We start from the raw sequence: 22165 nt of genomic DNA, 5'->3' as shown, positions 1-22165 counted from the left end.
CAGGTATGCCCAAAAGCGAAGGTTATATGCATAGGCTCAGGCTTGTATTTTTGATGACTGATGCCTTATTGTCTGTACATGGCAGGCTGCCTGTCTAGGCGAACACACAGCTGGCTTCTTTTTATCCGAAGATGCATTATTGACTCCACACTCACAATCTCTACTGTTTGTTTCCTACTTTTGACCCTGTTGGAAAGTCCCGCCCAGGCCTGAGCCTGACCTTACCAGCCCCTTCAGCTAGTTCAAGGATTTCATTATAATGGCGGCTAGCCTTCTTTGCATCCACTCTCATTCCTTCCCTCTTCCTTATGCTCCTGTTCTCATCTGATGTGTTTGCCGCAGATCTTACGAAAATAAAAATCAACCCCTGACTCATTTGCCTCTCCAGCCACTGTCCCATCTGGAAAGTCGTTGAATGAATGAAGTCTACATCAATCTGCCCTTGGTTCCTTTTAGTCTCACGTCTGTCCCTTAGATTACTCCAGATTTACCAGGGCTTTTCCTTATTTTGCTATGGCCACATGTCAAGCCCTGTACTCTATCTTCACCCTTCCTGGCTTGCCTGCTATGTCCCCATCACTCTTCTCTCTAGGATTTGGAGGTGTGTCATTTTTCTCTGTTATCTGATCATGCTGGCAGCACCTTTGGATGACCATGGGCCTAATGCTTCTGACACCACCGCTCTTCACAGGCGTTGCTTCCCCATCATAGACATGCACAGCAACTTCCCCATAACGGCGGTTCCTGGAGCCCCTGACCATACTGAGTTGCTGTTTCTCCTTAGCAGTGTCTGTACATGACTATACATCCCCAGTGACTCTAACATCAGTTTTGTAATGGTGTAGGGATTCTTGATTTTGGTTTTCTGTGGCATGAACTATCAGCATGCTTCAGCTCCCCGCAAATTTTGGCATTGCTTTCTATCAGCCCATTGGATTGGGAGATGGTGGGGAGTAAACTAGGAGGTGGCCCACTGGGAGATGGTGGGGAATAAATGGTGATGTGTCTAAACCACCACACACTCCTTAAACTCATGATCACTAAATTGTGGCTGGCTGTCAGACATTACTATGCCAGATCTGTTATGTCTATCAAAAATGGATTGGACATTTTTAGTGTAGTGTCTTCTAGTAGGATATCTCCTTATTAGAGACACACAGGTTTTACTAGCCAACATGGACAGGCCTATGTCTACTTTGTCAATTTTCCCATGGTGCCACCAGGCTCTTCCTTACCTGACCTAGCCTGGGTTTTGACATATGTGACAAAACCTTAGTATTTTCTTTCACATCATGGTTCACTCATGGCTGGGATAAAATTTCTGGCCCTTCCCTTAGGTTTTCAATTCCCAAATGATCTCTCCATGTCTTTTAACATATTTGTGTTACATCTTCCAAAAAACCATTTAAAGAGAATCCTATCTACTAGTGGGAGCCCTCCTGCCTTATTTTGATAATAGGCATTGAGAACAGGCTGTCCTCTATACCATCACCGATTTATGGTGTTTTCCAGGGAACTACCTAGAGTGCCAAAGCCAACCCAAAAAGCATCCTCTGGACACAATGTCTCCCCAGGGCATGGGGAATGTGTATGTAGAAAAATATGTTTCCCTTTGAAAGTACAGGAAAATCTTCTCTTTTTACATATTAATTCAATTCTTTGGGGCCTATTTAGAAGGAAAAGATTGTGCTATTTTTCATGCAGTGACTGGTGAGTGTACAAATTTTGTTGCCTTTCTGCTGCTCTATGAATCCCAGGGCAGTAATGCCTCCTCTTTAGCTTGGCCTTAGGGTGAGAGGAAGTTTTCTAGGGATGGGAACCATTGGATTGTTGAGTTCTTTTACCTCTAATCTGTACTTCATTGAGAGTCTGTTGATTTGCAGACTTAAAATAACAGCCTCCCTGTACCCTGGAAGTCATCCTCAAACCCTTCCTTTATTGCTTTAACCTGATAACGTGCTTTTCTGATGAAACTAAAGGCTCGGTTTCGTTTTAGCTGGAGAGTTGGTACTTTTTCTAGGGCATTCCCCGCCCCTGAGAGTGTTTTTTAGGCACGGTTTTTCCTCCCAGGAAGTGTTTTTAGTGATGATTTGCTTACAACTGTGAGCCTGGAGTTTTACCTCTTTATCTTCTATTGCCTATGGGTTTTCTTGCAGTGCTTTTATCACTATTCCTGGTATCACATTGTGCGTTACACTTGTGTTCAACTTAAAAGTAACGAATATCCCAATAAAGTAACTAATAAAGATGGACGAGGAATAATCTCTTGCTAGCATGTGGTCTAGTGATCTTGTGAAGAATTCTTCTGAGCCAGAGGTGTGGCTGTCGCCCTCATTGTTGTCTGTGCTACACGTGCACATTTACTGTGTAGCAACTGAAAATTACTGCACAGTACAGCTGCATGTCTACAAGTGCATGCCTGTACTGCGCAGTAACTACGGTGACTTATGCTGACTTGGGTGTAAATTTGATACCTGCATAATTAGTTATGCTACAGTAATGCACATGTAGATGCCTTACTGCGCAATAACACTGTGTGTGGACTGATTTGGGACTAACTTTAGTCCCAAGTCAGTTCGCACAGAGTGTGATTGCACTGTAATGGCTTCACGTGTAGATGCCAGCCTAAAAACCGCTTATTGCACAGTAACTTATTGCGCAGTAAGTTACTGAGCAGTAAATGCATGTGTAGACACACCCACTTTTTTGGTGTTTTCAAACCCTTGTGAAATAACGTAATCCACTGCACCGTTGGTGGATGCTGGGAATGTCTTGACATGGCATGTTTGCCATCCCACATGCAGCTCCATGTGATAATAATTGTGGATTGTGGTCCCTCAGGACCTCTTGCCCCAAGTCACTTTCCTGGGGGCATTTTGGATTCTCTACACGGTGTCCACAGCAATGAGCTCACCCTCCAGAAACTTCACTCTGGACCAGGTGACTTCTTTTGCTTGGCAAATCCAATTGCTTTATCAGGCAAATTCTAAGTTTCCCAGTCATCTCTCTCTCTATCTCTCCGAGTGTTGTCTCAGATTCCAGTCATAATACAATGTTTTATTAGACAATCAGCTGGCTCCCAGAATTGCAAGACCAATTCACACACACTTCTGTCATTGCCCCTTCTTTTTGCACTCTGTGTTTAAAAATCACGTATTTCACTTTTCCATGGGATGCTGCACTTCAAATTCCTGTGCTGAGTTTTCACATTTCACCTTCTCCCTGTGAGTTCATTGACAGCTATTAAAATCCTTTAAAGGCTTCAGAATCAGTTGGTGTCAGAGCTGAGACTACATTTTAAGTGGTTTTCTTTTTTTTTTTTGCTTGCAGATTGAGAGCAAAGAGTTATTTAAACCTCCTCCCATTATTTTCCAGATTTCCAGAGCATTGCAAAAACTCTGCAGAAGCTTTTGATTTCTCCTTTATTATATTCATGGCATTTTCTTTGCCTGTTCTGCTCCTGGTACGCAGCGGGCGCGTCTACACAAGACGCTCGTTGCTACTCTGGGCACTGACCTTGATGCAATGCTACGGCATAGGAGCAACAAGCTCCTGCACAGCTTGCCCTTGCCAATTGGGGCAGATGTGTGAACTCATTTCTTTCTCAGGCCCTTAGAGAGAGTACATACAAGTGGAGTCCGGGGTGTCAGCCCCAAATGAGTATGTTTTACTATTTGAGTGGGGAAATGCTTTGTGGTATTCCTTTCTAGGGAAACTGAATCCTGGAGTGCTCTGTGAAATGACTGCAAGATTTGGAAACCTAGAGATATCTAGAAAGGGTTTTTCAATATTCATTAGGGAATAACACATTATGTGCAAGTGATAATACCGTGGTCTATATTAATATTTCACTTACGATCCTTGTTTCCACTAAGGAGGAGATTCACTTTATGCCACCTAGCGGACAAATAGGAGATTTTCAGTTCATGGAAAGAGGAGCAGAGCTCCTGATGAATGCATCTGAAGCTTCATTTTGTTGGACAATCTCTCCGAGAACAAATTTATTGTCATTTATAAAAAATAAGATACTCTCCGTTGCTACAAGAGATATGAGGTCGACATAAAAAAAAAAGTTCCCTTGCACTATTACTTATTTCTTGATACATATTGTTTTTACATAGAGTGTTACTTTTTTATACTCGGGCTAAGGAGGGTTAATCAAAGTTCATCTTTGGACACATCATTTAAAAAATGAACAACCTTTTGCATGAGCTAAACCTTTTGTAATGAGCTAAAATAAGGATGGGAGCACATTCATTTGTTTTGCAAGAATTCATTTGCCCTTTGAAACGTATTTGCTTCTAGAGTACCTAAACTGCACGGATTTCAACCAATATTCTAATGAATTAAGTTCCTGGTAGAAAGGGAATGGAGGCAGAATTTTTAAATATATACTAAGGAATGATCATGGAAAGCAATATTTGAACTCTAAGCGCATATATTGCACAAGAAATCTGAATCTAAGAGTTTTTCATCCAAGCAAGGGTCATAAATAAACCCTGAATCTCGGTGTTTAATTCAAACTAGCCAAAGCATCTCTAATTTCATATCTTTTCAAGGAATTGCTTATAAATCCTCTGGATGTTAAAAAAAAGGAAGGAGGAAAAAATTGCTAATAAAGAATGAATGTTGAAAAAAGTGATGTTTATTTCCAGATAATTTTTGCAACAATAACAACAGTAAACGGGTAAAATTTTCTGATTTTGTATTTTTTGCCAGATGAACTCAAATTCATCTACATGGAATTTTTTGTCATTGCTTTCGAAGGGCAATGATTTCGTTCAAAATCTCTTTACAAAACTCATCAGAATGACTGCACAAAGTATTTTATAAGAATAATTTGTTGCTCACGTAGCCACGTAAAGGGAAAGATATAAAAGCTCAGAACAACCTGTCAAGAAATGTATGCTTCTGAATTAAAATGATAGGTGGGGAAAATCTTATTTAGCAGAATGTAGCTGAATTTTGGCTAGGACCCTGAGATTAACACTTTCATCCTTGGAAAAATTAGCATGAAATCTTTACTGACCACAACTCATATGGACCTTAATATCATCCCTCATTTTTACGAATATTTTGCAATCCATTTTTGCTGAAAAACTCATAATATTTAGTTAAAAATAGGTAAAAAGAACAAAAAAGGGTAACTACCATACAGAAGCAATACTTTGCTTTTTAGCAAACTGAAAAGTTTCATTTGCTGTCTAAACCAAAAACATTTTTGCAATTGGTAACTGAAAAGAATTAAGTATTTTCCTTTTTTAAAAAACTGAAACAACGAATCCTGAAAAATATTATTCTAGACTGACTCCAAAAGATTCAATCCAAAACAAAATATTTCATTTTGCTTCAAGTTATTAAATCCTCGTTAGAAACAAAAACAAAACAACGCACAATACACAAGCCAAGGTCAATTAGGAAATGAAAAGTCATTTTGAAAAGGATATTTCAAACTGGAATATTTATTTTGGAAACTGGGTAAACAAAATGCTTTGATTTTTCTTATATTTCCCCCCTTCCATTTGGACTAAAATTGATCTGTACTTGCAAATACTTTTGGTCCCTTGAAAAATGTTGTCTAGCTTGCTCATTTTTCTTTCAGTGAAAAAAAACCTTCCATGAAAATGTTTAGTTATAAAAAGGCAATGTATTACCTGTTGCAACCTCAGGGCATCAAATCCTGGTTTCCTGTGATGAAAGAACGGAGCTGGCATCATTAGTATTTTTCGAGCTTGTTCACCCCTCAGCCATTCAGGTTTAGCTTGAGCAGAGTCACCCAGGAATAAAACCCAGTGCAATGAAATGAGGGATTAAAGCCTCTGAATTCAAGTGGATACTACGTGGGAAGTGTAAAGCTAAAGATGAGTTTTATTAATGCAGAGGGATGACACTCAGTCATTTTGCTATCCATCTGCCATTTAAGTAATGCGCATTTAGGTGCGTAGGTAAGGAGCTACACCTTGCAGCACAACCTCCCCTTTTCTAGAGAAATAAAACAGTGGCATGAAAGGTCTCCAGAAGTATGCGGCGTATCGCTTGTACTGGGCCTCTGCTACACGACGTGCACACAACAGCAATCGCGGTTGGTACAGGAGCTGGACCAGCTCTTTATCCTCAGCTCTTCTCAACCAGTCTCGCATGCTTGGGTTAGTCCCTACCATGGACGAGACAGCAAGCGGTGGGAAGAAATCCCAGGCGAACGGGTTCTGGAGGATCGTTTTAATCTGAGAGAGGCAACCTAGGAGCCAGCGGCAGGGAGAGCGAGGAAGTGAGAAAGGGCTAGAAACTGTACAGGACATTTTTTGAGGCAAGGGACCGGGAAGCACAAGCTCTTGGAGCTTGCTTTATCAAGCATGTTATAAAAAGGCAATCAACCCTGCTGCCATTTGGCAATTAGTCAAGACATGCTCGCAAACAACCTGGAGAGCTGAACCCAAGCACCACTTAAGGCGACCTTTGGAAGGAAGAAAAACAAGTTTAAAAGAAAACAAATGTTTCATAGTAGCATTGGAAACAGCTCCGTTTGACTAAGGGCGTGTGAGAACATTCTTCCCGCTGGTGTGGGAGCTCTTTGTGTGCCCAAAACTATGTGGCCACATGACACAGTTATGGCCTTCAACCTCTTTTCCTGCTGTGACAGCTCTACCTTTGCAGAGAAAGGTAGCCACCTTTATAAAAGTCCCACCTGTTGTTTCCTTGGAATTTGAATCTACTTCAAAACACCACCGATTTGAATGCAGAGCTCACAATGATGCCAATTCATCATTTACTGGCATATTCAAAGGGGTCCAGCATTTACTGAAGGAAGTGATTGTAATGATCTGCTATTTACAGTTTGCCAGAGTGAAAACACCAAAGCTCGCCTATACTAAACAGTGAGATATTCTGAGAAGCAAATTTTATATTTATTCCTGGGCGTGGGGTCCTGATTTGATTTGATGTCAAGCTGATCATAGTGACATCTGATGAGGTCTTCTCATACAATTTAAGGCTAAAACAGGAAAAATCGCATGAGATGAATTGAACAATCTTGCCATTTGGAATCAGATATTCTCTCCTTGGCACCCTGCTGTCTGGGGACATACGTCTCTATGAGTTATCAGCTCCATCTAACCCCAAACCTGAAAATCCACACTCAGCTTGGAACTGATCAGCTACCAAAAAGAAAATATAAAAAAAAATAGGACCCAACAGTTTCAAACCAACTTCCCTCTCAAATGCAAAAGAGCTTTGGGAGAGAAGGTTTAAGCTTGGACCAGACTTGAATGAAAATCCTACAACAAACATGTGAAAGCTGCAAAGAAATGTTTAAAGCAATTCAGATTGCTCAGCCATGTGTGGCATGCAGCAGACAGCCCGAAAGATCTGGTTTCTGTTAAACGTTGCTTTTCCTTGCATTATCTGCATTATAACTTATAAAATGGATGATTTGTATCAGCTGTTCAGCTTTGTTGTTATTGCCATTTTAGATAACAGGCTGCTTGTCCCAAGTCTTCCTTTCCCGCAAAACATCCCAGCTATGTGAAACAAAAGATGCAATTTTTTTTTTACAGCGCTGTACATAATTGTATTTGACAATAACATCGGCAACCTCTGAATCTCGTGTATTTGGGAAACCAGCTTCCTGAGATTCCAGGCTTGCATCTGGAGCTGTGTGAGTTAATACTCATTGGAAAGATGCTCTTTGTAGGTATACGGCAAACAAGGGAAATCTTCTCTTTAAATACAGATCAGCTTGGAAATACTTCACCACTGTGCGCCAGGGCACAAATCACATAATACCCTGATATTTTTTTCCATGTTGGGGATACCCCAATAGGCATGTGAGGCTTATTTGGGAATATGTACCATGTTACTTTTGTAGGGACCGGCTTGTGGTTCCAAAGGGGACCGAACTTGGCTTGGGTATTAAGTAAGGGGGCATTTAATATGTTTGCAAGCGGTCAGCCTAATTTCATGGTGTGTTGGGGAATGTAACCTTTTGGTATACCCAGCACTGAATGAATATTCCCGATCACTTTATGACCGTAGGGTTGGCAGATTTGTGCATGTGGAGAGATCTGTGGCCAGTGCTTCATCTTTCTGTATTGATGAAGGCTGTGGAAGAGCAGTTAATCCACCTAAGAGGTTGGGATCTTTCCTGCAGCACTTTAAGGTCAATGTTTATGTGCTTCACAGGCTGCAGAAGCCTCTATTCAACCACAGACTCCTATGTGACAGGTTAAACAATGGGCCACCGGCTGAAGCTGATGAGAGTGCATTCAAAAACTGAAAGCAGTATTTGGCTTTCAGCTGGCTCATCTAAGTCCAGTGCTTTATAACAGCCTTCTCTGCAGAGTATTCACCATTTGCCGAGTAATATTCAACACACTTATATCACTTTTCACCCATTAGCCAGTCTTCTTAACACTCGTGTGAGGTGGGTGAGCAAGAATTACCTGGGTTTTATGGGCAGGAAAAAAAGGAGGCAGGGAGTTTAGGTGACTTGCCCGAGGCTATAGGGGGATTTGATGTCAAGGCTAAGTGGGGAACTCAGGAGAGGTTATGAATGCCATTCCTGTGCCCAAACCAGAGGAGCGGGCCCCTCCTCTGGTCTGGTGAAAATACTCCAAAGGTCACTTTTGAAATGTACTTATCTTGTAAGCTACAAAAACTGTGACATTGAAAACGAAATCTCCTCGCTGAACAAGCCTACTTTTCAGAGGAAATATTAAGAACTTAACAACTTAACACTTCAACAGTGATAAAAACATATTTGTCTGTTTCGCCGAAAAGGGCCGGCAGCCAACTTCTGTAATTGAAAAGACTTCCTTAAATATGTAACGCTGCATGAGCAGCAAAGGGGGCAATTCATATTTTTATGAAAACAAGCACAGCCCTAATGGTGTGCTTGTATAATATATGCCTGGAGTGCAGGATTTTGCCATCTCTTTTCATTCCTATCTCCGAACAAGCTGGGAACTGCTGAGTATTTCAAGACCAATCTCAAATATCAGGGTAAAAATGTATGGAAAATGACTGCAAGCCACAGCATTAAAAATAGAAGGCAATATTTTACTTTCGGGGGAAAAAAATAGGGTCAGATTTGCAGCTATTGTAAATCAGCCTCTTTACTGGGACGATATCATTTTACAGGAACAGAGATACTGACCCTTATTAAATGCAATTCTGGATGCTGAGATATAGGGCATATCATTGCAAAAATGTACAACAAACTATTGATCTATTTTGATTTAAAAACCTGTTAAAGGCTCCGTGCCGCATTTGTATCGCACAACTCCATGTGACCATTCACAATGCAGCTCTTTCCAAAACTACATTCCCCTCTTGCAAAAATATTATAGTTAAAGCTGCAAAGAAGTTTCTGTTATAATCAACATGTTTCACTAGCACATCATTTTTTATAAAAGTCTCCATTAAGACTTGAACTCAAAACAAAGGGGATTTAGAGGGAAAAGTTTGAGGATAAACCTTCCAAATCCTTTAGAATCATACTTTTTCTTGTTTTCATTTGGGGGGAAAAAACCCTTTCATGGACAACTGGAAAATACTCATAGTGATCTCATTAACAGCATCAAGCTCTAAGGGCAATGACAGTATCATAGCTTAAAATAAAAGGGCAAAAGAATTTTACTGAGCTTTGTTGAAACTATTCATTTTGTTAGAATTGTTTATAAAATCTGGAAGAAAAATCTGATTTGGTCATTTTGTCCAAAATCCAGAAGTATCTACAAATCTGCCATCTACATCCTCCTTTTGGGGCTTTACAAAAGCCAGTCCTTTGATTGGCGTGAAGTGGCATAATTCCTTTGAAGCCAATGCTCACTTACACTTACTGAATGCCTGTCCCATAAATGTCTTGTCTTTGCTTTTTTGGGTGAAAGAAAGTTGCAAGGGTGTGCTGTGGATTTGGGGTTTAGAAAGAAAATTCTTTGCAGGTGGGTCACACATTTGAGGTTAATATATCTTGGATTGTTGACAGTCGTTCTGGATAACAGAAGCATAAAGAAATACCTGTTTCCATATGAAAAAGTAGAGCTTGTTGGGAACTTTCTGATGAAGTATTTTTGGTTGGAAAATGCCAACTCATCAGAACGACTTTGCAGCAACATACTGGTTTTGATTTTGGCAGGAAGGTTTTTCAGATCCAAGGTGGAATTTCTGGTCAAAGCAAGGGTAAGCAAAAGGTTGTCCATGCTCTTCCAAAATAGCCAATACCACCCTTAATAACTAGCAAAACTGTGACTGCTTTTAAATACCCAGTGGTTCTGGGAGACTTGGTTCAAAACTCCCTCAGAATTATTTTTTTCCCAAAAGCTCTTGGGTTCATTTGGGGATGGAGCCAGATGTCAACATCTTGAATTTTTTGCAGGGATCAGAATAGTCTTCCAGCCAGCCTTAGTAGAAAGTCACTTTGACCACAAACAGGATGAAGCATTTATGATGCATCCTATGGCAGAAAACCAAATTGACTAGACAAATTCATGGGTGATAAGTCCATTACTTAAACACAACAGTCAGGGTGTATCCTCTAAGCCAATGGGTAACAGATCACTCTAGATATAGCCTGTTAATTTACTTTCCCTCTAAGTTAAGTTTAAAATGAAGTTTATTTCCTACCTACAGGGACTTTTTACCGTCTTGTACCATCTACATTTTTCCCAGAGCCTGACGAAGGGACTTTGATCCCGAAAGCTTGCAGAAAAGGGCAATTTTCTTGCCGTTTTCCAGTTGGTCTAATAAAGGTATCATTTTAGAACCAAGATGTCTAGTTTTTTGTATGTCTTTTCCTCTAAGGCACCCACTCCAGCACTGTCAGAGAAAGGATATAGGGCTAGACGGACCACTGGTCTGACTCAACATGAACTTTCTTATGTTCTTATGTAAATATGGGGGATTTCTGGTCTATCTGTAATGCCTTGCTCCAAAGTCATGTGCACACTGCTATGAAAACAGTTGCTATGGGGCTGTTGCCTCCATGAAATTCCCACGCACTTCTGTATGCCTTGCTCATACTTCAGAAGAGACAAGAGAATAGAGAAGTCTTTTAAGGACAGAACGCAAGGGAGAAAAGCAAAGAAGAAAAGCTGCTGGTCGAAAATGCACCCAGACCTGGGAAGTGAACACCTGCAGCTGCCGAACACACAAGGTGTGCTGTCTCCAGCGTTGTACAGGAGTCAGAAGAAGATGTGTGTGCAAATGCTGAGAGGAACCACTGCTGTGATGCTCGTGTGTCAGCTCGTTTCTGCAATGGGGTTGCACCTGAGAAATGAAAATACCATCTCCTCTGGGCAGGCAGAAGATGCTAACAACAGTGAGATATGGTACTACTAAACTCCTTCAGGACAAGATCAGCTCCCACCGGCTTTAACCCGATCTGGATCCAGCTCTGAGCCTGTTTGCAAAGTCTATAGGTGCCTTAGAAAAGGATTGTTAATTATCCTTGAGGCTTTCTCTCTGCATTTCTGGTAAGATTTTCATCCAGTGGTCTGCAGACGTCCATCTCAGTGGCCCACCTCTCTCTCCCTTGCCAGCTGCTCCCAACTCTCGTGGTTCCAGGCATTGGGGTTTCATGCACACAATCCCAGTCCCTTTTTCCTCAGGTCCCAGACTTAAAGCCCCACTGCCAGTAAGTGTCCTATGCATGGAATATTTTTTTTCTCTGAAACATTAACAAAGCTTCCTTTGGAGTGCACTATGTGCACAGCTCTCTGAAGGACTCCTGTCTTCAGGCTGACTACAGCATGCTGCATTTACAGTTCCTTTGGATGATGAGATGCGGAGGGTGGGGAAAAGGTGTCAGGCAAGGAGTGTATCCTTTTTTTCTTTTTGTGGTAAAGCTTAAAAGATGCCTATTCAAACATTGCTCTAGTTAAAATTGCTCCATTTTACTCAATCACATTTTCTGGTGCTCTCTGCTAAAAAGGTGAAGTGACTGTAGGATGCACAGTGTCCTCCACATCAGCATTATGACAAATAATAATTCACGTCCTGAGTTTGTTAGAATTGAAATGAAGAGACACCGAAACGGTCCCCGAGTTTCAGGTGCTATGTTACAAAATGCTGGCTCGTTAGTTTTCTAGCTGGAGGGTTCACAAGACCTGTCAGATCAAATGTGCCCTAGAAATCAGAAGGAAAACGGAAGGAGATATTGGTAGCCACTGGTGCCAGCCAGCAGATCCCGAATACTTAGTCACTTAGCAACCGCTCCACCTTGCCGAGAGGGTTGCCTCCAGCAACAAATACAAAAACCAGCCTTCTTGCTGAAATGACGGAGGCTGGGTGCCAGCATGCGCTCCATCACTTTCTCTACACTCCCGTCTATTCCTTCTGTTTGCTACCGTGGAGGACAATGCTCTTTTCTTGCTCTTTAGTGCCATCAAGATTTTGGGGACTAAGGTTATGACAGCGGCCGAGAGAAACAGGTTGCTGCAATCCTCAACAGCCGCATGACGCGGCTCCCCACATCTTTTTTGTCATTGCAGATTGCAGAAATTGTGTCTATTCACGTTTGCGCCACACTTAATGAACCGTCAGTGTCCCTTGCAAATGATTCTGTTTAAAAATGTGACTGGTTAATAAATAATTTCTAACCGATATGACTTGGCCCATGTGCCACACATCTTAGATTGCCCATCGCTATGTGCCCACCCTATGTCTAAGTGATTGTTACTGAATATCTTTAGGTCTAGGGTTTGCTTGTTAGATCAGGGGTGGGCAATTATTTCAAGGCGAGGGCCGCTTACTGAGGTTTGGCAAGCCATCGAGGGCCACGTGACAGGCAGCCCAGGGCACATAAATATTAATTTTCTAAATTTTTTAGGGACCCCCTCTGGCCAGATTGAATGGCCTGGCAGGCCCCATTTTGCCCACCCCTGTGTTAGATGCAGATGTGCCTGATCAAAGCCTGAAGGGATCCGTGACTTGTGAGATCCCCCAAGTGGATATACTTCAGACGCAGAATCCGGTCCTTTATATTCAAGTGATGCACTTGCAGGAGTATGTATGTACACGTGCATGTGTGTGTACACGATATATATCAGCATGCGCACTCTATTCGCATGTTCTGTTATTAAGACATGTTTTCCATATGCATTGGGGATCTCACCTGATGAGACATTTTTCAGAATATTCCCCTGACTTTCAAGTTTAGAACAGCTTTCATCAAAATCCCCTAATACGCATTGAATTTAGGTGCATTTAGACAATTATATATTTAGTACCAGCCATGGATAAAACGATAGCAATGCTTAATATTTATTCAGTGCTCTGTATCTTCAAAGGACTTCACAAGTATAAACAAACCTTTTCACCTCCCTATGAGATGGGAGACCGGCATAGAAAAATTAAGTGTCTTGCCTGAGCCCATCGAAGGAGCCAGTGTCAGAGCTGGGCTTACAATTCGAAGATTTCTGGTGCTTAGTCATATACTTAAACCATTAGGTGCTTTGGAAGAATACATTGCTGAATTTGAACACCACATAGCAAACACAGCCGAGTCATGTAGGCTTCCATCCAAAAAAGGATTCAGGGGCCTAAAGGAGGAATTTAGGTGCTGAAGTCCAAAGCTGCTATCCCCCGGACTGCTTTTCAGCTGCTGGCCCACCTGGGACTGTATAAGCTCATTGGTGTGGCTATACTGGACCTGAAAGTTTCCCATGCTCCTGACTTCTCCCCAGGTCGAGAAGTGTGTCTGCTTTAACAGGGCTGAAGAAGTCACATGTATCTCAAGCCTAAGACGCATCAGGATCCGAAATGTTCCTCTGCCTAAGTCTCCTGGGAGGCTCAGTATATCAGGCAAGCCTCACAACAGCTCTGACGCAGATGGACAGGATTGGGCTGCCCAGAAAATACAGCGGTGGCTGCTGCTCTCCTTTAAAATGCAGTAGGACAAGCTACGGTCCTAGTGGTTAGAGCGTCTGCCCAGAAGTGGGATACCCAGATGCTATTCCTTCCTGTGCCTCTGGAAGTTCAAGTTCATATTTCTTGCCTCTCAGGCATCTGTCTGGGCCATCGAGTCATGCTTACCCCTCCTTTCTCTCTCAGAGAATCTTGAATCCTTTTCTGCACAGCTTCAACAAGTGAGACGCTCGGCCCCTCGCCTATGGCCTTGAGGTTAGGGCACTTTCAGGAGTGAAGGAATTGAATCTAGATCCCTTAGTTTGTGCTTGGCTATGACATAAAGAGGAGGGCATCACCACCATCATTTCAACTGAAAGAACATGCTCTGTTGCTTGAAAGAAAGGGGCTTATGTACCTGTCCTCAAAGTACCTGTGGCTTCTGTGTGGATACAAATGCCACACCACATCCCTAAGTGAAAGGGAAGACTGAAGACCCACTCTGTCCTAAGAATTTCCCTATTAGCAAGGCAGGGCCATGCTGCGTGTGCTGACTTTAGGTGGACTGCAATTCTAAGGGCTTGGGACAGACATTCAAAAATCCTGAGCCTGACTTGATACAATCTTTGCGGGTTAGTCTAACTGAACTGGCTTGCAACTGCACAGACATTCCCTCTCGACTGAGGAAATTCAGGCACATGCCTGCAGTGGCTCAGGCTATAAGCCAGGGGGTGCTAGAGTAGCCCTCCTTTCCTTGCACAGTACTGAGCTGAGTGGGGGGGGGGCTGGCTAGGCCCCCGCACCATGCTGTGATTAGAGAAGGGTGTAAACCTCCACCTTGCCGGTACCATCCTAGGCTTTTCCTCGCTTGCTGCTCAAGGGGGCAGGAGTGTTGCCAGACCCTAGCCCCCGGTTAGCACTCTGAGGCAAAAGTGCATGCATCGGTTGATGATACTGAGCTTTTCAATCTCCCTTTTCCTGCTTCTTCATACTCTCCGCAAGCCTGACAGGCGGGGGAGCCAGCAGGGAGATGATAACAGTGTTTATCGGCCCATCAACAAGACAAAAGCCTCTCTCATTAGTTCAAGCACTTCTTAAACAGCTTTTTCCAGGGAAGGAAGCAAGGGACATTCATTTCCAGATGACTTATTGATTAGATCCAAAAAGCCCTAAGCAGACACTGTCCTGTCTGCCTGTCCCAGTGAAGCTGGAGACATGTACGCGTGCGCGTGCGCACGCACACACACAGCTTTCAGCATCAGCTAGCTTACCATATGCCTAGGGTCCATGGGGCCAGCTCTGTGCTGTGGGAGATGGGAGGGAGGGAGCCGGGGGGGGCGGGGGGATCCTTGCTTGAGCAGCAAGCAGTGAGGTGGTGTGGCAGGGTGGGGGAAACCAGGCAGACCCTGCTGTGCCTGCAGTCTCCACTGGAGCTCTGGCTAGGGAGCAGAGTGGCAGGGCCAGCCCTGTTCCCTGGAGCATCTGGGATGCTGGGGGAGTCTGGTTTAACTCAAACCAGGAAGGGGTCTGGGACAGACACTGCATAAACCAGTTTGACCCAAATCAGTTAAGTTCACTACTACATTGAACCAGGTATATCTTAAACCAATTTCAGCCATTTTGAACCTGGTTTATGTGCACTGAACTTCTGTTCTGTTACAGGTTTAAACCAGTATCTGATCACTTAAACTGGTTTACATGTAATGTATGTCCCTAGCCTAGGTGTCTAACTCTACCTGGAGTGCAAAAAGAGTGTAGATAGATGTCTGATGCAGCCTCTGGACTCCAGTCTGGGACCCAGGGGCCTGTTAGTGAGGCAACAATAATGCCTCACTTTTAGGTGTCTGAGCCTATTACTGGACCTGCCCATAGTCATTAAACTCAGTAATAAGCATCTGGCGTCAAAATAATGCATCATATCAACCTCTTTGCCTTAGGGTTTTGTAAAGCAGGAACTTGAAGCTCAGAAATTTGAATGTGAATGTCTGTTAACTGGCACTGTGCGGTGTGTGAGATCTAATTCCTTATGCATAAGCTGGCTCTTTTATGTTAAATAGGAAATTCTCATAGTAAAATTAAATGTAATATGAGTGTAGGAGGTTTGTAGGCAGAGCAGACATGCAAAGTATTGTGTATTTTACTGTGGAATTCACATGTATAAATAGGGATTATTAATCAGGTTCTCAGATATGTGAAACAATCCTCCAGCTGCAGCTCATCATCAGCACATACAATAAAGTAAAGCACATTCTCTCCTTTATTCAAGGCCATAGCTCAGAGCCTTTATTTACCTTCTTTACTTACTTGAGGATTTCCCTTGAAACCAGTAGGAGGATGAGCACAAATGACTGCGCAATAGTGGGAATTAGGTTTTCTCCTTCAGGTGTTAGGATGGCTGCTGCCTTTTCATTAGGTCAGATAGTAATCATTTCACTCGTGTTGGTTAGTTCACCTGTTGTCACCGTTAAGTCAAGGGCATGCCTTCTTGAGCAAGATAGTATTTGCTGTGAAAAAGGTGGCCCGTAATGATGATGGCAGTAGCTTGTTCAGGTGGACCAAATGTGAGCTTCACATGCGAAGCCCAAATGATCGAGACGTACGTGGGTTGCTGCATCCTTGCTGTTTTAATATCTCATCGTTTGCTGGCCAATTATGCACTTGATCCTGCCCCCTGACATGCTTGGCAGCCTCTCCTTGACTTCAGTGGGAACAGATCTATTTTGATCAGCTCAACAGTCTTTAAGTAGTTTATCGTCTTCTATCATTGCTTTTATTAAAGGCCTGCACACCATTTGATGGATGCCACTGCAAGTAATGCAAAGAAACGGGTGTACCTTTCATTAAACCTAACCCATAAACCACTTTGACTAACTGAAAAAACATTTCCTTTTTCTTCTTTTTGGAAGAGTTCTGCTGCCTCTCTTTTCTCTGGGCCGTGTCCTGTGCAGAAAGAATGAGTTGCTACCCGTTATATTGCATGTCCTGCCCTTCCCTTTCTCTGTAAACACGAACAGCTCGATTCCATGATGTGTTTTGATTAACTGCCAACACCCAGCTAATGTACTGTTTGCTGACAAGTATTTGTTATTAATCCAAGAGCAAGGAGCTTGTGTGCTGTGATACTTAAAAAAAAAAGGAAGAAAGAAAGAAAAAAGAAAGAAATATAGAATCTAAATTAAACAAGGGTGGGGAATCTTAAAATATAGCTACTGTTCTTTCCGTCATGCAGTTGCAAATATTCTGCCACTGGTATCTGGGTGGGTTTTTTTTTTTTTAAATATCGCTTTACTCTTTGCTCTTCTGAACACGTTATAAAAGCCCAGCTCTTTCTAAAATACTTTGATAAAGAAAAGAAATAAACAAGGCGAACTGGAGTTTTAGAACAAATATAACATAGCGACGCTGCGGCCATTAATGACCTCAGGATGCAGGATGTGGCCCTGAGGAATCTCATGGAGACAAGTGCGGCGAGAACTTTAAGGCTAGGACAGGGGCGGGCAATTATTTTGGGCAGAGGGCCGCTTACTGAGTTTTGGCAAGCCATCGAGGGCCGCATGACAGGCAGCCAGGGGCAGACAAATATTAATTTTCTAAATTTTTTAGGGGCCCTGCGGGCCGGATAGAATGGCCTGGCGGGCTGCATCTGGTCCGACGGCCGCATTTTGCCCACCCCTGGTCTGGGAGAACCTGCATTGGCCATTAGCACTGAATAATACGCTAGCTATGCTGATCCCAACCAGTGGAAAACATGCTTACTGGGCCAGTTCGCTCCATGACCATATGAAAGGAGTTTCCTTAAAGACTCCACTACTGTGCACTGTGTTCAGGTTTCCATGAATGGCTCTAGATTCATGCCCCAGGCGCAGCAGGTCTGATAGGGAATTTCCATCTGTCCAGGAAATGACAGCAGATAGCTTAGGCAGTGGGGTTGTTTGGCAAACACACGGGAGCCATGCACTTACATGCTTATTTCTCACTACATCGTTAACAACAAACAAGAGATCAAACCGCGTAGCTTGTGGTACGTACAGGTTTCTGAAACGAGACCTCCCACGACGCAAGGCGAGGAAGCCAACCATGAGCCTACACAGAGATCTCACCTCCGGGGCAGAGCTGGTTTACAAAGATGCTGATCTTCTGCTTGCAGCACAATGATGATATCAGTAAATGAACTGTGGGGGAATTTGAAACAGGGGCTTTCATTTGCAAATCCACAGTGCACAGCCCGATTTGCTTTCCAGTTCAACTGACAGATTTTGAGGGGAGTTCTTATGGGTGATAAATGATTATAAGCTCTTATTTATACAGGCTGTTGACTCATCTTAGGTGGAATTATGTACAGAAATAAGTAAATAGCTTCCTATTCAATTTGATCCATATACAGTTATGGTCATGATACCATGCAAAGCTCCTGTATAGACAAGATTTGTGTTTATTGTGTACTTTTCTAGGTCACTTAGCACACTGCTTCATAAATGTGCTTTTAGGAATGAAAATCCTGGTGTGAATGGTCTTGCAGTTGTATAAAGCAATTCACCCTTAACAACCAGCAAAACTGTGACTGCTTTTAAATATGTATTGCAAACACATTTAGGATGAGCTGATCTAATCTGGCAAATCCCAGGTGCTGCTAAAGATATCTGAATATTAGTAAGTGAGGTGGCTTATTCTCTGTACAACTCTCCATGGACTGAATGGACTGAATCCTGATTTTGGCACGGCTTGAAGTTGCACCTTGAAAAAAGGAAACTCGTGGGGATTTGGTTACAGTCAATGTTCACTTTCCTCATGTTCAGCCTGATTTTTCTTAGCTCAGTTTCATCCCACGTTGTACTTGTGAACAAGAACAGGATACGACATAGCTTGGCTATTTATATTTTCGACATGCCGAGCCTTTAGCAATCATTGTGGAGAATGTCAAACTGCTTGGACACTGCAATTCTAAGATTCACTAAATGCAGTGAAAAATTCTGGTTTCAACAGCAAATGTTTTGCAAACATTTGTCAGCTTTACTTTTTCTATATGACAAAGTTTTGAAAACTGCCAATGCAACGAGATGAAAAATCCAGGCATCTCAGCTGGCTCTCCTGCGGGTGCTGGGAAAGGACCTCCAGAACGGCATTCTTCCAGGCATTGTACAAAACACCGCACATGTAGCCAGAATACTCACAATTTAAATTTAGACAAAACATGACAGATAGGACACACGGTAGGAGTAAGGATAAAAAAAAATGTTGGTGCATGAACTAGGTTAACAGCTACCTAGTAGTCACAAGTAGTTTTCCTCCTACCCCTTGCAATTGATGGCGCATAAAACTTAGCCCTCCTCCATCAGTAAATGAATTATAGCCAAGTTCAGAGTACTTCAGTATCCAGGAGAAAAGGTGAGAAAAATACCAAAAGTGAAAAAGCATTCAAGTAATAACCACAGCACATAGTGGCAGCTAGGTAGAAAGCTGCTAATTTGACTGGGCTGTGATCTTGCAAACAAACCACTGCTTTCCCCTGCTTAAGGGAGTAGGACATGGACCTTTTCAGTCACTTGTGATAGAAACATCAACTTTGGAGCATGCTTCCATTGTTTGCTGAATTTGCTACTCTTTAAACCTCCTGCATTCAGTGGTATTTGGGGAAGGCCATATTCACCACTGCTATCTTTATTTCATCTGAGACAAGATTGGCCTTGCCATTGTTATGGGGATTACTGCTCTTCTCTTTTTCAAATATCTGACTATGTTACTGGCTTCATGCTGTTCAAGGACTTGGTGACATAGGCTCACACCCCCGCCTTGGCTGTTTTGCTGCATTGCTCACGGGTTTTCTTTTTGTTGTTGTTTGCACAGGTAATCTGGAGCTACTTAAACTCTGTGGCTTCGTTAAGATTTTATCTAGAGCCCGCATTTCTCAGTGAGGCACTAGCAGATTCATCAGTCCCCTACCTAAACCACTTACAGGTACACCATGGTTGCCTACTACTATTTCAACCAGGCCTTGTCAGATCTATACGTCTGTGATTGTCAAGAGGCATAGGACCCTGTTGTGCTGCACAGCAATGATTTTTTGAGAGCATGGACCTCTATTGTAGCATTGTTCATCTAGTTTAGAGTCAGGGGCGAATGAACAAATTGTGGTTTGTTAGGAATAGACAGTTAAGGTTGAACAGTTGCTTCTTTTGAGGAAAAATCTAGAGCTTTATGATTTATTCTTCGCTAATCTGTAAAAGTGGTTTTTAGGCATATCCAGGAACTTTAGGACATGACAAACCAATGAGTTATTGACCCCAGGAAAAAAGAGAATACGGAAAAGTAAGTACAAGATAAAAAGACTGACATTTCAGTGGGTTTTTTTTCTGATGGGATGTCTGAAATAAGTGGAATAGATGCTTTAAATGTGATCACAGTTGCAAACCTAATAAAATGTTGCATTGGGGCGAATCGTTCATGGTATTCAAGTAAACACCTCCAAAAACGAGGAGCATCTACAAGTCAGCGGGATTCAGAATCAGGCTGACTTCCAGCCAAAGTGTCTATGGAGATGCAAATGTTATTGTCTGGTGTATGAAGCAATTAGCAGGGAAAAGCTATGAAGAACAGTTAATTAAAGGAGGAAATCAGGAAAAGTAGAAGAATTCAAGATGAGGTAATTTAAGGGTAATTGTGTGTGTGTATCACTTATTCCCCATGTTTATCTACCTCTGCTTATTTTATAGATCTTGAAAATGTCAAAGTTGGGCCCCTGTTTGAAAAGTGTCCTACAACTAGTGTCTACCTCCAAGCACCCTTCATAAAAACAGGGGTTCACAGTTTATTCCTGCCTTGTATTAGTGTACAGTGGTTAAAATGAGAAACGTAAGTGTAAGAGGAAAGACTGTGGGGACAGAGGAGATCCTGGGGGTAATAATCACCCCTCACCTATCTCAGGCAGGAGAAGGACCACAGCCAGGGGGCTGTGCCGCATTTCTGCCATCTGGATTGGTGGCTGGGGAGCTCGGAGCAATACCAGAGAGGTGCAGCTGGAGAGAGACAGTGGCATCCAAAGGAAGAAAACACTGGAGGACTCTCTGGTTGGTGCCAGCCTACAGCTATCTGTGGAGGAAGGGTGCATGGCAACAGGCATGGGTGGTTGGAGGAACACCCACGAGCACGGGGATCACCAATGGACAGCCAGGGTGACTGGCCAGGTGCAGGAGTGGAGCCCTGGGCAAAAGCAGGACCCGGGAGGTGTGCATCCTGGGACCATGAACCTGCTGGGAATGGGGCAACTTGAGCCAGCCCGTGTGAGTGCACCAACTGTGACCACCTGAAACCTGAGATCCTGCTCCTGCCTTTGTTTCAGGGTAATTTGTATCATCACAGATCCTCACAGGAGGTGAGAGGCTCCATACCAGCGATGAACTGACTGCCCAGAGGAGTTTTCCAACTACTGACTCCTCTGTGAAATCCTATGACATATGAACTTTCATGTCTGCCCAGGATAACTTTCACAATCTTTTCCCCGTTGCCTGATAAAGGGTGTCTGTGCTCAAAAGCTTGCAATTAAAGAATTTTTTTTGCAAGAATCTTGTTGGTCTAATAAAAAATATTATCTCTACTATGAGTCCTGATTGCCTTTTCCTAAATTGATTCTGCCATTTTGGGGCTGCTAAAGTAAAATTGATGGCAGGGAATCATCCCTGAATAAAGGATGGAAGAAGCCTAACTTGATTTTTGCCTCAGTTTGCATTAAGGATCCTTAAATGAATTGATAAAGCGGGCAGAGAAGGGGATCAACTCTGGATGAAAAAGAAGATTTAAGTTGATTTTGTTGTTGTTCAGTTTTTCACAGTTAAAGAGCCTGGCCAAGGGGGATCAACCCCGGGATGAAAGGGTAGACTTAAGTGAATGCTCTGGCTTGAGTTGGATAAGGAATTAATGCAGGGTGTTTGTTTGTTCCCAAAAGTGGGAAGGGATGTCAGTGGAAGTACCTTTTTGACACAGTTCATGAATGGAGTAAACAGACTTAAGCTGCCTTACTTCGGATGAACCTCATACAGCTGTCAGTGCAAAATTAGGCCCAGCCTGGTGACTGGTTTCCAGGGAATCAATGAGATAGGCCTGACCCAGATCCTAAGCAGTCTAAGGAATGCTTCTATATTAGCCACAAGGGGTCTTTTTCCTAAAAGTAGAAGCTGGATAACATCGAGGAAGTGGTAAGGGTGGAGTGTAGGGGAGGCAGAGCCCCACAAATAGATTCCTCCAACAGGCCCAGACTTGTCACCCAGTGTAACCAGCTCCCAATCTGAACAAAGATCAAAGATGTGGCAGGTGAGAAAAACAACACCACAAG

This window comes from Crocodylus siamensis, chromosome 10 (genome assembly GCF_052110815.1).
Source record: "Crocodylus siamensis isolate JL-2025a chromosome 10, ASM5211081v1, whole genome shotgun sequence".
NCBI classification, from domain to species: Eukaryota; Metazoa; Chordata; order Crocodylia; family Crocodylidae; genus Crocodylus; species Crocodylus siamensis.
This window is presented reverse-complemented; position numbering follows the sequence as displayed.